Genomic DNA, 18,717 nt, shown 5'->3' with positions numbered 1-18,717 from the left:
ATACACAAGTTCAGATGTTTTTCCTGACTGCAAAGAACCCAAAAAAATGCCTTCTATTAAACCGGCAAGGTGTTACAGCAGAGAAGCCATATTCCTGTGCTTAAAGTTTTCTAATACAAACGATCTTTTTTTTTCTGGTTCTGGACATGCTACAGACCTGAAACTTCACATGCACACCTTTTAGACCCCCCAGATACTAAATCCAAAGTAAAAATCAAAAAATCTCTTTTTTTTTTTTTTTTTTTTAATTTTTCAATAATTGGCTTTTTTATCAAAAATGACAATTTTTAAGAACTTTTTTTGTGTGATTTTGTGTCTGGGGGGTCTAAAAGGTGTACCTGTGAAGTTTCAGCTCTGTAGCATGTCCAGAACCCCAAAAAAAGATCATATAAGTGTAAAAGAGGGGTCCCACCATCCCTGCTCTACTGAAAAATTATCTTTTTTTCTGGTTCTGGACATGCTACAGAGCTGAAACTTCACAGGTACACTTTTTAGACCCTCCAGACACTAAATCCAAAAAAAGTAATGCCTGCCTCCAAAAATGCCCGATAAATGCAAGAAAAAGCGCCGTAGAGAAGCCGTATTCCTGTTCTAATAAAAATTATAAGAAAATGCTAATTTTTGGGGGGTTCTGGACATGCTACAGACCTGAAACTTCACATGCACACCTTTTAGACCCCCCAGATACTAAATCCAAAGTAAAAATCAAAAAATCTCTTTTTTTTTTTTTTTTAATTTTTCAATAATTGGCTTTTTTATCAAAAATGACAATTTTTAAGAACTTTTTTTGTGTGATTTTGTGTCTGGGGGGTCTAAAAGGTGTACCTGTGAAGTTTCAGCTCTGTAGCATGTCCAGAACCCCAAAAAAAGATCATATAAGTGTAAAAGAGGGGTCCCACCATCCCTGCTCTACTGAAAAATTATCTTTTTTTCTGGTTCTGGACATGCTACAGAGCTGAAACTTCACAGGTACACTTTTTAGACCCTCCAGACACTAAATCCAAAAAAAGTCATGCCTGCCTCCAAAAATGCCCGATAAATGCAAGAAAAAGCGCCGTAGAGAAGCCGTATTCCTGTTCTAATAAAAATTATAAGAAAATGCTAATTTTTGGGGGGTTCTGGACATGCTACAGACCTGAAACTTCACATGCACACCTTTTAGACCCCCCAGATACTAAATCCAAAGTAAAAATCAAAAAATCTCTTTTTTTTTTTTTTTTAATTTTTCAATAATTGGCTTTTTTATCAAAAATGACAATTTTTAAGAACTTTTTTTGTGTGATTTTGTGTCTGGGGGGTCTAAAAGGTGTACCTGTGAAGTTTCAGCTCTGTAGCATGTCCAGAACCAGAAAAAAAGATCATATAGGTGTTAAAGTTAAAGGAGGCTCCCGAACCACATCCCTGTTCTACTGAAAAATTATCTTTTTTTTTTTCATGGTTCTGGACATGCTACAGAGCTGAAACTTCACATGCACACCTTTTAGACCCCCCAGATACTAAATCCAAAGTAAAAATCAAAAAAATCTCTTTTTTTTTTTTTTTTAATTTTTCAATAATTGGCTTTTTTATCAAAAATGACAATTTTTAAGAACTTTTTTTTGTGTGATTAATAGTTAATGGGGCATGACCCAGAACCCTAGGCACTTTTTAGGGGCATTTATTGGGTTTTAGGGCTTAAAAATGGTGTTTTTTGATTACAGAAGTTCGGGTCCCATTGATTTCAATGGGGTTCTGAAATCCGGGCCGAACTTTCGTGAAGTTCGGGTGTTCTGGTCGAACCGAACTTTTCAAAAGTTCGATCATCCCTACTCCTCATTAGTGCCCTTCAGTGCCGCCTCATCAGTGCCATCAGTGAAGGATAAAAATTACCTATTTACAAAGTTTACCAACAAAAACTAAGAAAAACTTTTTTTTTTTTTTAAGTTTTCATTTTTTTCTGTTTTTTTTTTTTTTGCAAAAAATAAAAAACCCAGCAATGATTAAATACTACCAAAAGAAAGCTCTATTTGTGTGAACAAAATTATAAAAATTAAATTTGGGTACAATGTTGCATGACCGCGCAATTGTCATTCAAAGTGTGATGGCGCTGAAAGCGGAATATCGGACTGGGCAGGAAGGGGGGAAGTGCCCAATATTAAAGTGGTTAAAAACTATAATTTAAAAAAAATAGTTTTGTATAGATACATGTCCCCCAAGGCAGTACCTGCCCCCCCCCCCCCATACGCTTTTATGGCCTATTACTTGCATATAAGCCTTTAAAATGGGGACTTTTGATTTTTCATGTTCGGCTCCCATAGACTTTAATGGGGTTTTCGTTTCAGGGCAGAACCTTTCCTCTATTTGGGAGTTCTGCTGCAAACTGAACAGGGGGGTGTTAAGCCTATCTCTAATTATGATGACCTGTCACCCACCGAAGTATATATGCCACAATCCCATCACTAAATGAGAAATCTCTGGCTTTGGAAATGTAAACTGACAGCCCGGAATGCCGGGTAACTTCACTAACCAAATTTGAACAATTAAGTCACTTGAGGTTCCCTATCATCTCATCACTAGCTAAGATATCACTTTGCATTACAATGGGGGTTTACTAATCACAATGGACTACTGCATGAAGCATTGATGTGTTTGGTAGCTATGGGTTACAGTACTGTGAACATTCTGGTGCCTTAGGCTCCATTCACACCTGGGCGTTTTTGAGTGTTTTTCAGCTCCAAAAACGCTCAAAAAAAACGTTCCAAAATGCCCAACAAGTAAAACCCCATTCATTTAAATGGCCCCTGTTCACATCTGAGCATTTTGCAAAACGCCTGTAGCTGAAAAAAGTACATGAGCTTCTTTTTGGGCTGATTACCAGCGTTTTTGATAGATGTCAATGCCTGCCTCCAAAAACGCCTGAAAATCGCGGTAAAATCGCGGTAAAAATCGTGGCAAAAACCGCGGTAAAACGCCACGCTCAAGTGTGAATGCAGCCTTACTGTAATGTGAGAATTCATAGACAACTGGTGCCCCAGATTAGCAAGCAAAATTGAAACATTTTAATTTGGAGGCATGAATTACTTTCAACGCCAATGCCTATACATATACACACACACACACACATATACAGTATCTCACAGAAGTGAGTACACACCTCACATTTTAGAAAATATTTTATTATATCTTTTCATGTGACAAAACTGAAGAAATTATACTTTGCTACAATGTAAAGTAGTGAGTGTGCAGCTTAAATAACAGTATAAATTTGCTGTCCCCTCAAAATAACTCAACACACAGCCGCTAATGTCTAAACCGCTGGCAACAAAAGTGAGTACACCCCTAAGTGAAATTGCCAAAAAAGGGCCCAATTAGCCAATTTCCCTCCCCGGTGTCACGTGACTCATTAGTGCTACAAGGTCACATATGTGAATGAGCAATGTTAAATTTGGCGTTATCGCTCTCACTCTCTCATACTGGTCACTGGAAGTTTAACATGGCACCTCATAGCAAAGAACTCTCTGGGGATCTGAAAAAAGAATTGTTGCTCTACATAAAGATGGCCTAGGCTATAAGAAGATTGCCAAGACCCTGAAACTGAGCTGCAGCATGGTGGCCAAGACCATATAGCAGTTTTACAGGATAGGTTCCACTCAGAACAGGCCTCGCCATGGTCGACCAAAGAAGGTGAGTGAACGTGCTCACCGTCAAATACAGAGGTTTTCTTGCTGCCGGCACTGGGGAGCTACAGTTCATTGAGGGAACCATGAATGCCAACATTTACTGTGACATACTGAAGCAGAGTATGATCGCCTCCCTTCGGAGACTTGGCCGTAGGGCAATATTCTAACATGATAACGACCCTAAACACATCCAAGACAACCACTGCCTTGCTAAAGAAGCTGAGGGTAAAGGTGATGGACTGGCCAAGCATGTCTCCAGACCTAAACCCTATTGACCTTCTGTGGGGCATCCTCAAACAGAAGGTGGAGGAGCGCAAGGTCTCTAACATCCACTTGTTCTGTGATGTCGTCATGGAGGAGTGGAAGAGGACTCCAGTGGCAACCTGTGAAGCTCTGGTGAACTCCATACCCAAGAGGGTTAAGGCAGTGCTGGGAAATAATGGTGGCCACACAAAATATTGACACTTTGGGCCCTATTTGAACATTTTGACTTAGGGGTGTATTCAATTTTGTTGCTAGCGGTTTAGACATTGATGGTTGTGTGTTGAGTTATTTTGAGGGGACAGCAAATTTACACTGTTATACAAGCTGTACACTCACTACTTTACATTGTAGCAAAGTGTTATTTCTTCATTGTTGTCACATGAAAAGGTATAATAAAATATTTTAAAAAATGTGAGGGGTGTACTCACTTCTGTGAGATACTGTATATGTATATGTATGTAGTGCTGATTGATTTGGGTCCTCTGCTCTTCCCTCACCCTAAATGGAGCCCCACTCCTGCTGACACCATCAAAATACATTGGCCAGAGAGTCTCCCTGCAGTTACACAAGAAAGATACACAAGACATAAATACCCTCCTAGCAGGCGTGGCCTGGTGAAGCTGTTCGCTGGAACTTGCTGGCTGCTGGGAGACACCTGCCGGTGGACACTAAACCTGCAGCTTTCTGCCCAGAGCACCACAGTACTACCAGCAGACGAACTCGGTCCTAACAGTTCCCCCCCTTAAGGAGTGGCCTCCGGACGCTTCATCGTGCCCCACTGTCAGGGTCTGGAGGCTGGCTGGGTACCCCGTCAACAGAGTCCAGCTTCCTTTGGAATCAGCATAGTCTGGCTGGGCGGTAGCCCAGGAATCAGCATAGTCTGGCTGATCGGCAGGCAACAGATCACAAGCAGGCTTGGCAGAACACAGCAGTTTACCAGAGACAAGCAAGTCACCAGCAGCAGGCTTGGCAGAGGATTGCAGGTCACCAGTGGCAGGCTGAACCTCACTGGCAAACATAGAGGCAGGCTGAACCCCTTTGACAAGTATAGAGGCAGGCTGAACTCCATCGGCAAGCATAGAGGCAAGCAGAACCCCCATCGGCAAGCCGCATGGAAACAGGTTGAACCCTATCAGCAGGCAGCATGGAGGAGGAATGGACCCCATCAGCAGGCAGAATAGAGAAAGATTTGACCCCATCAGCAGGCAATATGGAGAAAGACTGGACCCCATCAGCAGGTAGCATGGAGAAAGACTGGACTCCATCAGCAGGCAGCATGGAGACAGACTGGACCCCATCAGCAGGCAGCATGGAGAAAGACTGTACCCCATCAGAAGGCAGCATGGAGAAAGACTGGACCCCATCAGCAGGCAGCATGGAGAAAGACTGGACTCCATCAGCAGGCAGCATGTAGAAAGATTGGACACCATCAGCGGGCAGCATGGATAGTGGCAGAGTTGTATGAGCAGGAGAAAAATTCTGTTTCTTTTTTGGCTTGGATACTGGAATCCTGAATGTAATTGCATGGTGCTAACCAGAGTGTACTGCTGATGGAGAAGTGGTAACAGTACTGGGAAGCATAGAGGTAAGAGTAACAGAAGTACAGGGAGAGGTCTGAGAGGGTGCAATGGGTAACGGTACTGCAGGAGGAGCCTCAATGGATTACATGCAGAGAAAGTGTGGTTACTGGTAGCAGGGAATTGATCTAAAGGAGGTAAAGAACACTCAGTAGCATATGTGATTGCTAAGGGTAACAAAGGAAGAGATTCTTGATGTTTAGCAGCAGATCTGACTTTCTGTGAATCACCTAACACTGGGGATAGGATCTCTGACCAGGCTTGTAGCAGAGGTTGAACTAAGGTCAGCTTGTCATTCCGAATCCCTAGCTCAAATTGCCCAGTCCGGGATGCACTGGATGTGGTGCGGGAAGCGGATGCCATTTGAGCATGAATCGCACCGCATTCCTGTTCAAATCACATGGGATTCTGCAGCAGTGCGATTTGAGCCATCATTCTGTATGGCTAAAATTGCACTGCATATGCTCCAAAATTATGCAGGACCCTTTTTGCCACACCAGAATCAGATCGCATGGGTGTTTACACCCATGCGATCTGATTCTGCAAATCACACTGCATTTTGTGACTTGATTTCAGGGTGTGGCTAACTTAACATACACACCCGCAGTGGTTTGCATAAACAGGGTACGATTTTGATGAGGTACGGAAATTGTACAGAATTCTGCATTGCATCAGTGTGAACCGGCACTCAAATTAAAGAGTGCACAGCAGTAATACAATCTTGCAATACCCGTTGTGAATAGGCTGAATACTGCTGGAAAAAAACAGCCTGTACAATGTTTCCGCAGCCACCCCAAAATTCCAGCCTGAAACATAGAAACATGCTTTGAAGCATCTTGACTCAAAGCAAATTGTTCCCAGTTACCAGATGTAGCTAATCTGGTCGATAATGTGCCTATGTGGGTTATGTCAGGAATCAGCAGCTGGGAGACCAGATAAATGTACCTACACCGAGAAACTGGGACCAGACCATGTATGTATATCTTTAAAGTGAGATTTATTTACAGTTAACAAGAACCACACACCAAATGCAAAAAAACATGAGAACCCATGAAAACCCCCCGTTAGACTTACCGGTAATGGTATTTTCATTAATCTTCCACGACAGCTACTTGGGGAGATGATTGGCTCCATCCTCCACAGGAAACACAAATCAGATATAATTTAAAAGGCCCTCCCCTTCTTCTGACCCTCAGTTGTTCTGAAGATCAAGTAAACCTCTACCAATGTGTACCAGGCAGAGGAATAACAGAACCTCTCTTAAATCACCACCACCACCAAGTTAAATAAGGAGACCAGTGCATAAAAGAATAGGGCAAAAATCGAAATGCTGTCCTGGAAGATTCATGGAAATACCGTTACTGGTAAGTCTAATGGGGGTTTTCCCCATTCATCTCCTAGGACAGCTACTTGGAGAGGATAAGCAAGATTCTATACCTTAGGGAGGGACGACAGGCTGTAGAACTTTCCTTCCAAAAGGAGAGGTCCTGGCTGGAGAGCATCTGGACTCCGTAATGCTTGTTAAAAGCATGAGAGTAGGACCAGAGAGCAGCTTTGAATATTTCTTCCCACTATGCCCCTGGTCTTTCTGCCCACGATGTGACCAAAGATCTTGTAGAATGAGCCCAAACTCTGGTAGGAGGGGCCTGACCTGAAGACTTTTAAGCCTCGCAAATAGTTTCCCTAATCTATCTTGAAACGGAGCCCCTGGAGGCCTGATACCCTTTCTTGGAACCACTTAAGGAAACTAACAGCTGAGATGATTTCCTAAAACTACTAGAAACCTGTACATAATGTAGAAAACATTTTTTCACATCCGAAAAACTAAACCTTTCTTCCTCCGAATTCCTGGGGGAGGTACAAAAACTAAGAAGAACTACTTCCTGAGATCTGTGAAAACTGGAAGAGACCTTGGGTAAGTACAAAGGGACAGGTTTAATCACCACCCTATTATCTAAAATGCTTAAGAAAGGGTCTTTACAAGAGAGGGATTCCAAATCCGAAATCCTTCTCCCCAAAGTGATGGCTAAAAGAAAGCAGTCTACAAGGTAACCAATCTTAAAGAAGCCTCACTAAATTGGTCAAAGGGAGCTCTGGAAAGAGCATTCAAAACTAAAGACAGGTCCCAAGGGGGAATCTGTTTAACCAATCTAGGAGTACATATAGCTCTTGCTAAGAGAAATCTCTTAATCAATGGCTCCTCAGCTAACTTGATCTCCAAGAAAAGCGACAGGGCGGCAACCTGATCTCTAAGGGTAATAACAGAAAGGCCTTTTTATATCCCCTCCTGTAAAAAGTCCAGTTTACAGGGGGATAAAAAATTAGTCAAACCCGGATTTCTTCTGCCAGGAAACAAAAGTCTTCCAAATCATACTATAAATCTTTCTTGTGACCAACTTACGACTGTCCAGAATTGTACTCATAACCCTTTACGAACACTCCCTCAGTTGTAAAAGGCGCCGCTCAGCCTCCAGGCCGTAAAATGGTAAATCCGAGGGTTTGGATGGAATACTGGCCCTTGTCGCAGAAGGTCTCTTCGATCTGGCAGGGGCCAGGGGAGAGCTGTTGAAGTGTTTTAAGAGCTGAAAACCAACTACTTCTGGCCCACCAGGGAGCAATCAGGATTACCTCTGCTTGTTCCTGGACAATCTTTCGGACCACCAGAGGCAACAGAGCTCCCAAGTGAGAAGAAAGCCGGTAGCTTCCTGTTTAGACTGGAAGCAAAAAGATCCACTCCGGGGATACCGCATTTTAGAGTGATCTCTTGGAAGATTTCTTGGTTCAGCTCCCAGTTGCTGGAACTGATACTCACTCATCTTAAATAGTCCACTAGAGTATTTGCTGTGTCACTGATTTTCTGCCCAGCCTAGAATCTGCAGATTTAGGTATAGAAGACTGTTCTAGTGGGTGCCCCCCCTGCTTGTTGGGGTATGCCATGGCTGTGGTATTGTCTGAAAAGACCAATAGCTCCCTTCCTTGGATCCTCGTCTCCAGAGCAACTAAAGCCTTTCCCACTGCAAGAAGCTCTCTGAAATTGGACGACTGGGCTGTCTCCTTCGGCAGCCAGGCCCCTGAGTCTCCCCAACCCCACAGACTGGTGTCGAGGGTAATTTTTATTGGGGAGTGCCCAAGGTTCCCCTCTCTGCAGATGTTCCGGCTGCTCCCACCTGGACAGACTGAGAGAATCTCCGCCCGGAAGTTGAATGAGCTGACTCAAGGAGCGCTTCTTGCAATCCCAATGAGAGAGAAAAAAAGCCTGATGGGACCTGTAATGTAATTGGGCCCATGGCACTACTGGGATCGCTGCTGTCATTACACCTAATAACTGCATTATCTAGCGGAGGGAGGCTTGTGGGAGCAACCTGAAATTCAGCACAGAGAAAATGAGCTTTGAGATGTTTTCTACTGGAAAAGAGATCTTTCGGCTTATTGTGTCTATCAGGTAAACCTAAAAAAAAGGAAAGAATCTGGGAAGAAAGCAGACAAGATTTTCCTAGATTCATCTTCCAGCCCAATCTATGGAAGATCTGCAAAATCAACTCTAGATCTCTTAAAGGGTTCTCTTTCTGCCTTGCGAAGATCAAGAAATTGTCCAGATAGGGAATGATTGAGATTTTTTGTATTTTTGTGAAAATTCTCGGGGCTGCCGAGAGACTAAAATAAAGGGCCCTGAACTGCCAATGGCACGGTCCGTTCTCTGTGAGAATTGCAAATCTCAGAAATCTCTGATGATCCCAGCAAATTTTCACATGAAGATAAGCATCCTGAAGATCCAGAGTTATCATGAACACTTCTGGTAGCAACAGATTTCTGACTGAATAAATGCTTTCCATATTGATTTGTCTGTAAACCAAAAATCTGTTCAGGACGCTTAAGTTCATGATCATGAAGATTTCTTTACAAGAAAACTTGGGTGTAGAACCCTTGAAATTTTTGATTCTCAGAAACAGGAGGAATCACGTGCTCCGATTCCCAAAGGGAGATCAGATTTAACATGGCTTGCTTCCTCTCCTAATCCCTGGGCAGACGGATAAGAAAAAATCTCTAGGGCAGGGGCAGTCTGAATTCCACCCTGTATCCCTCTTTTATAATCTGGAGGATAAAATAATTTTCAGTGACCTCTCTCCACTGTTTGGCAAACCGGGTCGACCTTCCTCCCACCCCCAATCTGGAGTCACTGTGAACCTTTTGGTAGGGGCTGAAGGAGCAAAGAGTGACCCCCCCTTTGCTTTATCTTTTTGAATGATCACTTTTTCTTGGTCTGTTGAACACCAGATTTAAATTAGATTTGTTTTGAAAGCCACAAAAAAGACTTCTTGCCCTGAGGTCTATTCCTCGAAGAAGAAGGGAAACATTTACTCTTCTCTGAGGAACAAGCTAGGACTTCCTTTAAAGTAGAACTGAACAATAGCTTACCCTCAAAGGGAATACCGCACAGTTTATTTTTGGAGGTAAGGTCCCCCTCCCAGGACTTTAACCAGATCACTTGCTTAGTGCAATTAATGCAAGCTGAAGTTCTGGCCACAGACCTAACTGTTTCTGCTAGCACATCAGCTAAAAATGCTACAGATTTGGCAACCATGGGGAGAGATTCCCTGACCTCCTCCACAGGAGTGTCAGAGGAAAGTAAGCCATCTAGTTTCTGTATCCAAACATCTGGATTCCTAGTGACACACATGGATGCTAGGGCTGGACCAGGGAAAAAGCTGAGGCATCCCAAGCCTTCCGTAGCAGAGCGTCTGCCTTCCTGTCCATCTGATCTTTCAGTATACCAGAATCCTGAAACAAGAGATCTGATTTCTTAGACACCTGGGACATAGGGACATCTGGATCTAGGACATTTGAAAAATACATCCAAATGGGCATTCAGTACTTGTGGAGGTTTAGTTACTGATAATTGGATGCATCTGTCCACAGACTCTACGGACCATCTGACATTTATCAAAATTAATCAGTCCTTGATTACCAGCAGCTATGAAGCCCCTGATGCCAATGTCATTGATTAAGTGTTTTTGGAATGTGGAATCTCTGCAAGACTTCTAGGCTGCCTAGTGTTGTGGGTGTTGATTTTATCTGGAAGAATTTTTTGGGATAGGTTTCATGGGCACAATTAACATATCATTTGCATATCATATTGTTGAATATTATTTCAATTTTGGACAGCGAGGCCAATTCTTGCTTTATCAAGAGTACCTCTATAGGGTTATGGTGTGAAGGTACCTACGACACCGAAAGACCAATTTTTTCGCACATGTTACTTCTATCCAAAGCCTGCGGAAGAGACACCAGAATGTATCCAAAAAATCTCTAATCTTGTCCCCAGTGCACTACATTGTGGCCTCATCATACAGACTGGCTCCCAAAGCTAATGTTTACAAAATAAAGAAAGCTTGCAGGGAACATGTCATTTTCATGGCTTTATAAATGCAATTATTTCTGCAGCAGCTTCTATAAACAATACAGATAAGCCACTTTACAGGTAGACTAAGGGGGATCCTCTAATTGTAATTTCTCGTTTTTACGCTTTCATTTTAAGCATCAGTAAATCACTGCCCATTACAAAATGACATTTTTTTACAAACTTTTTTTTCATTGATACATGTCCCCCAGGGCATTACCGTGACCCCCATAACCATTGTGTACCCAATTACTTGCATATACGCCTTCAAAATGGTGATTTTTTTCAGTTCTGGTCCCATAAACTTCAATAGGGTTCACTATTCAGTTCCGAACTTTTGTGGTGCTCGAAAGTTCTGGTGCAAACCGAAAAGGGGGTTGTTCGGCCCATCCCTAGTCGGCAAGTTGTTAAACTGAAAATTAAGCAAACATTAAAAGACAAAGAAGCTGCATTCTCAGTAAGCGATTAAATCAGCTGCTAAATGCATTTTAATACACAAAATGCACAGAAATTTAAGGTAATAAAATCACTTTATTAATACAGTAAGTCCAGCCTACATTTTAATGCTCTAAAATACCATTTAGAAGCCATGTCCCTGCCATATACTCCCACACTTCAGCTCATCCAGACCTTTGTTTATATCCTGACCCTCAGAATCTGTGACATTTTACAAAGTGCCGGATGCGTTAACCTGTCACAGTAGTTTCTCTCCATCATCTCTCATTGGCAAAGAATGCTAGGATGGATGTAAATGGCAGATACTTTGTTTAAACAAAAAACAAGTATCAATATGCCAAACCTATTTCATAATATTTATGGCAAATAAAAAAGAAAAGACACATTTGCAGAGACAAAATGGAGGCACATAAGCAGACACCTATTAAATAAAAAGACTACATTTTGAAGTCACAGTTAATAGACAATGACACTGCTATATATTTAAATTTATAGATTATACATTTTCTTTCATATAAAAACCTGTTGCTCTCACTGTGATTGTGTATTGTAATAAAGAATTCAAGAAGAAAGGTTTTACTAGGCCATATAACTTAGCATTGATCTCAGTTACTTATTAGTTGCTATAGTAACAGTGACATTTTATAGTTATCTATTTTTTTTTTTTTTTTGCAGATTTCCTAAACAAAACATGTTGAAAATGTCTATATTATAACCAGAGGTGTCTTGATTGCTACAGCTTGTAATTCTACAGAGGGGCAATACCTGGCACTCTAATGATGATAATAATATTAATAATAATAATAATAATAATAATAATAATAATAATAATAATATGTACTTTAATTATACACTTTGGGCAGATAATAAATATAGGCAATTATGTATTTAATAAAAAGAATACATTTTTTCTGTAACGCAACTCATGAGAATAGCTGAATTTGACTTGAGAGGAGAGGAGCTCTTACAATCCTCTGTACAGACTAAGAGAGGGAGTGGCAGTATACAGGCCAATAGAGTGTGCTATAGGGCACATGTTCTTACAGGGATGAGCCTATCAGCCCAAGGCATCTCCTTTACTGCACAATCACAGGCTAGGGAGGTGACCCAGTTTTATTTTATAACTGCATAGAGAAAGGATAGGTAACAATCCCTACTGTGCCAATATACAGTATATTGTACACTCACCGCCCACTTTATTAGGTACACCTGTTCAATTGCTTGGTAACACAAATTGCTAATCAGCCAATGACATGGCAGCAACTCTATGCATTTAGGCATCTAAACGTGGTGAAGACAACTTGCTGAAGTTCAAGCCAAGCATCAGAATGGGGAGGAAAGGGGATTTTGAGTTTAAAGTGACTTTGAACATGGCATAGTTGTTGGTGCCAGAGTTGTAGAAACTTTCAAAATGTAATACTCTGAAACTATTTTAAAGCCCAATTCTGGGCAAAAACCTATCATTCCTCCACCCCCCCCCCCCAATCCATCCTGTTATATTCACCTGAGTCCCCCCATCCAGGTCCCTCCCTGATGCCATTTCCACTTGCAGGGATTTCTAACACAGCATAATGCATTAAAGGAGAAGTATGGCCAAAGCTTCTTTGCATTTACTGTAGTTCTGCCCTTCTGTGTTCCAGATTTAGCCAACAATGGGCTAAAGCCCAATGTCAGCTTACATCACAGAGTCAGTCCAGGCTCTGCAGGGATCTGTGCACTGTTGAGAACCTAAACCAGTCACTCCCACCCCTTCCACAGTCCGGTACTCCAGTGAGTGCTGGAGGGGCAGTGCAGAGAGCCGGTGTCTGACAGACACTGCTCTCTACTCAGAGTTGACCCAAGAACTGAGGAGTCAGTGGTCTTTGATTGCTTAGTTCTTGGTGTAGAGGCAGCAAAGGACAGCTGCAGCATCATTTTTTTTAAATTCCACACTTCTCTTTTTGTTTTTTTTCCAAAAGTTTTTATTATTTTCTGGTAAGTGTACACTGTAAGTACAAACTGTTGCAAAGTTGTAACCGCGTTCTTTTAAAGAAATATAAACATTCACAAATGTCAGACACTGTTGTCAACTATACAAAATTATGTCAGCACTTCTCTTTTCAAGTAGAATTAAACCCTCAGCATTTTTATTTTATTTATTTTATTTTTTTGCTTTTTTAACCCAGATTTCTTTTTTAAGTTTTCATAACAAATATATAAAAAGTAAACAAAACATACATTTAAACAAAAATGATTTGACAAATAAAGCAGTAGTGTCAACAGTACATTTAGATTGTTATCATCTAGCTTTCTGGAAGTATTCAACAAAATAAATATTCCAGAGCAACCAATATACTGTATTATTAGCAGTATATAAAATATTGAGAATTCTTCTCAGACAGGAGAGCCCATGCTGAGAAGAGAGGACATAAAGGAAGAAAGGAGAGAACAAAGAAGACCAAGCGTTCCCTATCTTTATTGTAAACTTAGATTAGAACATGGGGCATCTATTCATTTCTTCCATATTTTTCAAACTTCCAAGAGGCACAGAAATAGTTACACTGAGGTGAGTGTCATGAATTACTGGAGGCAATTATTCAGAAGATAGGAGCCCCATTGGAGTTTTTTAGGTATAGGCCAACCAGATAGAGTAGACAGAAGAGTAACAACAGTATAAAATCAACAAATTTATTAAGAAAATATATTTCCAACAATCGTAAAAGGTGAAAAATTCACCAAGGATACTATAAAAACATCAAAGGAATATGGTTACAAGTACAGTATATAACGTATAAGTTGTCAGATATGCTCTGATTCCACAACATATGATTGATTGTACAGTAGAAGGCCAACCTAGTTCATGGTTTGCATAGAATTAGAAATTTAAGAAGCAGTTCAGATAACAGTCGCTTATAGACTTTGGAGATGGGACCCTTGGTATTTTTTGCTTGAACTATACTGTCCAAAATAGGGACTGAATGAAAAAGAGCAGTTGGCGCCAGACCTTGGGTATTCAAAGCATGTCTGAATTATAAATATTAAAGAAAAACATCTTCGATCCAGACCGTAGTCCAAACAAAGTTGCTGGTAAGTTTTCAACACCCTGTCGGAATACAGTTGTATCAAAGTAGCAATCCCCGCACGTTCCCATCTGGAAAATCCTTCCAGCTGGGAAATTTCAGGAAACGCTCTGTTTTAAATCTAGTATGCCTGTAATAAACAATAATGTTTTAGTGGATTGCCAAACCATATAAATAAAATGGAATGTGGGGTAGCTATATTGATTAAAGGGTGGAATAGAGGACTCTAATGCCAGTAAAGGGTTACCATTTTATTATAATAAAAGAGGATGTATGCAAGCCACTACTTTCCCAGCCTGCGAGATGTTGAAGTTGAAGTGCCAGGAAAAATATCCAGAGATTTGGAGCTGAAAGCCCCCCTTAAAAATGTGAATATTGTATATATTCATATTTATTCTGCATATCAAAATCCTTAAAATCATACTAAATCTCTTGAAATATTTCTGTGAGATCCAACAAGGCGAATTATGTAAATAATACATTAATTGTGGCATCCACATCATTTTTTAAAAGGTTAGTACGGCTGGCTACAGAAGTGGCAACCTACACCAGACTTTTTTCTGAAATCTAAATCTCTGAAGTAATGGTAACAAATTTTGGGAAATATATTCCCTAGGATGGATAGAAATTGTTACCCTGAGAAATGTTATCTTTACATCCACCTTGAGCTGTGACATTACAGGGGGGAGAGGGTCCCAAAAGGGTCTAGTAAGAGTAATATAAACTTGTTCCAGTTGATCATAAGACTGAAGAAAATATCAAACTTCTCTATAGCAGACATTGCAGCAACCAGTGATCCCTGAGTATCAGCTAAGTAGAGCAACAAATTGTCTGCATACAGAGCTATTTTTTTCTCATGTTTACCTCTGCAAAAACCTCTCACCTTTGTCATTTGTCTCAGCAGAGCTGAAAGGGGCTCTATCACTACTGAGAACAAAAGAGGTGACAATGGGCACCCTTGTCTAGTACCACAGGACAGAGAAAAACAAAATCAGACATTCTCTGGTTAACTCTTATTGAGGCCTTAGGTGACATATATAGAAGCCTAACCCAGTTACAAAAAGTGTCACCAAAGCTGAAACACTTAATCATCTCCCATATATTACACCACTCTATGCTGTCAAACGCCTTAGCGGCCCTTATTGACAGCAGAGCTCTACTTGTCGAATTCTCAATGGGAATGTGAATATTAAAAAAAAGTACATCTTACATTTACAGCAGTTGAAGAGTTGGGCATAAACCCTGTTTGATCTGTATGAATAATAGAAGTAATAACTTTGTTTAATCTATTGGCCATTATTTTAGCTAGTATTTTAACGTCTGTGGTAAGCAGCAAAATTGGTCTATAGGAATCCGGAGATAGTAAATCCTTCCCTTTCTTAGGCAAGACCACAATTATAGCCTCTGTCATAGACAGAGGGAGGAATCTGTTCCTGAGAGCAGCATTAAAAGTCTGTAACAAGAATGGTAAAAGTATCCCACCATATTTCTTATAGACATCGTTGGCGGGACCATCCAAGCCAGGAGCTTATCCTTTTGGAAGGGATGCCACAGCATTTTCCAGCTCTTCACAAGTTATCTGGTTATCATCAGTCGTCTGTCAGCTTGAGACAGGGTGGGAAAGTGAATATCATCTAGAAACTGAGAAAGATCAGCGTTAGTATAAGTAGCCCTTGAGCTATATAGCTCCTGGTATAAGGATTTGAAAACTGCTAATATATCTTTTGATTTGGTACAGAGCGTCTTGGCTGTTGATTTTATGGCATTTATGTAAGGGGTATTATTTTGTGAGCAAGCAATTGCAGCCCAAAATTTGTCTACCTTTTTCCCCCTCTGCCCATGCCAAATGTTTGTTAAAAATTGTTTGTCCTGTGCTCTTTTCTTCATGAGAAGTTTAAGCTGGGACTATGCCTCTACCCAAAGGGAACAGTTTTCAGAGATTGGATCCTCAGCATTTTTTAACTTAACACATTGATTACAATAAAACAAACATTCCCCGGTAAAAATCCTACTGTAGCACTTGCAGTTTATTACTTTCAATGCTGCTGGCTCCTGCACTCTCGGTGCTGTTGCCCTGAACTTGCAGTCTTCACAGGAAAGATTTAAGAGTGGAGAGTGCAGTGTCCAGTCTGTCTCTTAGCTTAGAGATAAAGAAGCTGCATACACAGTAAGTATCAGTAATCAGCTGCTGAAAATACTTAAAACAATTGAGAGTTTAATAGCCTTTAACCTTCACTGGTAAGATCTCTTCTGGATCCTAAGAGGACCCCTTTGCTGTCCAGCCAATGGGAATGGACCACATCGCTTAGGTTGTGATCTGGGTACCCAGAAGAAGAACCTAAGCAAGAAGTAAACAGAGAGCAAAAGGACGAGGCGTAGATGATCATGTGACCACACCTTAAGGATAGTGAAAACAGGGTTTTAGAGAGGTTTTCATTCATCCCAGGTCCCAGCGATTAAATAGAGGGACGGATAGGGGGATGATTTTTATCCCAGAGTTTGAATTTAAGCTGGCCTAGTGTCTGGGTTGCTCCAGGGTGCCACAAGCACAGGGCCTAGCTTGTCCTTGTCCTTGATCATCCTCATGAGTTGACATAGACCCCATGTATGAATATGCTAGCCTTATGACTAAGAGTTTTTTCACAAAAAGGATCAAGGCTTGTCTTCTGCTGTAACTTACTGATTTCAATAAAGCCTTGCACTGCTCTGTCCTGCGCATGAACTCTTCTGCACACATATTAGACCAGGCATCAGATATATTTTTTCCTGTTAAATACATGCATGCTAAGCAATACACACTTACAGATATTCATTTCAGTCAGAAATATCACAAATAACTTTGTCTCATGAAGAATGGAGTCATCTTTGTTCAGGCATCATCCAGGGTCCTACTTCCTGGACCGAAATGCTGGCAAAGAGATTACGCAATCACTGAAATCCTAGTGCCTGTTCAGCTTATGGCTGTGTTCAAAAATTGCATGCACAAATCAACCTCCTACAGCCCCTCACCTTTCGAATTGCAGTCTGATCACTAGGAGAGAGGAGACTGGAGACATATTTTCCTCCTGCCTGCAGCAGGCGTACATATTTACATAGGTAGTCAGGTTGAAAAATGTCCATCCAATAGAAAAAATAGTTAGTAAATAAAAAGAAAACCTCCATATACAGAAGCCTATACCCACAGGTGATCCAGAGGGAGGGAAAAGTTGGTCCAGTTGGGGAAAACAATTACTTCCTGACTCCCAAAGGCAATTTGATATGCCCTGGATCAATATCTTTTAAGGTTATTTCCTATAAATGTTAATATCCAATTATATTGAGTGCATTTAGGAATGCATCCAGCTCTTTTCACACCAATTTACTGAGCTGACCAGAACTAGTTTCTGATGGAGTCCATCCTTACTAAAAAAAAGCTTTTCTATATGTCAATGTTTAATGTCTTTTCTTCAGATGTAAAGAGTGCCTGCTTATTCTTTGTAATGACCTTAAAGTGAATAACTCTGCACATAGTTCACTATATGAGCCACTTAAGTAATTATACATTGTGATCATTATCCCTTAGGGTATATTCAGACCCTGCCGGCAATTACATGCGAGAACCCCACAATTAGTGGCGAGTAGGCAGCCCCTTTGAAGGCAATGGAAGGCTACCTGCTTTCACAGCATATTGTGCCCACTCACATGTAATTGTTCATGTCCCTGGATACAGGCAGTCTGCATCCAGGGCTCAACAATCACATGTAATTGCAGCATGAATGATTACATGTAAGCGGTTGCAATTAGCTGTGAGAGCCAGTAGCCTCTCATAGTTTTCAATGGGGCCACCTACTCACAACTAATTACAGGAACCCTCTACTGGGGTTTTTGCAGGTAATCGCTGGCAGGGTGCAATCGGAAGTATGAAAGAACCCTAAATCATCTCTCCTCAAGAGACAATAAATTCAGTTCAGCTAACCTTTCCTCATATCCGATGTCCTCCATGCCTCTTATTAGTTTGGTTTCCCTTCTCTGCACCTTCTCCGGTTCTCCAGTATTGTGAACTGGTGCCCAAAATTGAACTGCATATTCCATATGAGGTCTTATTATTGATTTGTACAAGGGAAAAATTATATCCCTCACTGGAGTCTATTCCTCTTTTAGCATAAGAAAGTATTTTGCTTGCTTTAAAAACTGCATACTACCATTATGTAGCACTACCCCCCCCCTGTAGGAGACACTGGTTGAATCAGGTCTCCTGCTCCTGTTTCAACCCAATTTGAGGCCTTAAACTCACTGACACCACCACTAAATCTTTTTATGCACTT

This window comes from Pelophylax lessonae, assembly GCF_965119305.1.
Source record: "Pelophylax lessonae genome assembly, chromosome: 6".
NCBI classification, from domain to species: Eukaryota; Metazoa; Chordata; class Amphibia; order Anura; family Ranidae; genus Pelophylax; species Pelophylax lessonae.
The sequence above is the reverse complement of the archived record's forward strand: the minus strand, read 5'-3'. Positions refer to the sequence as shown.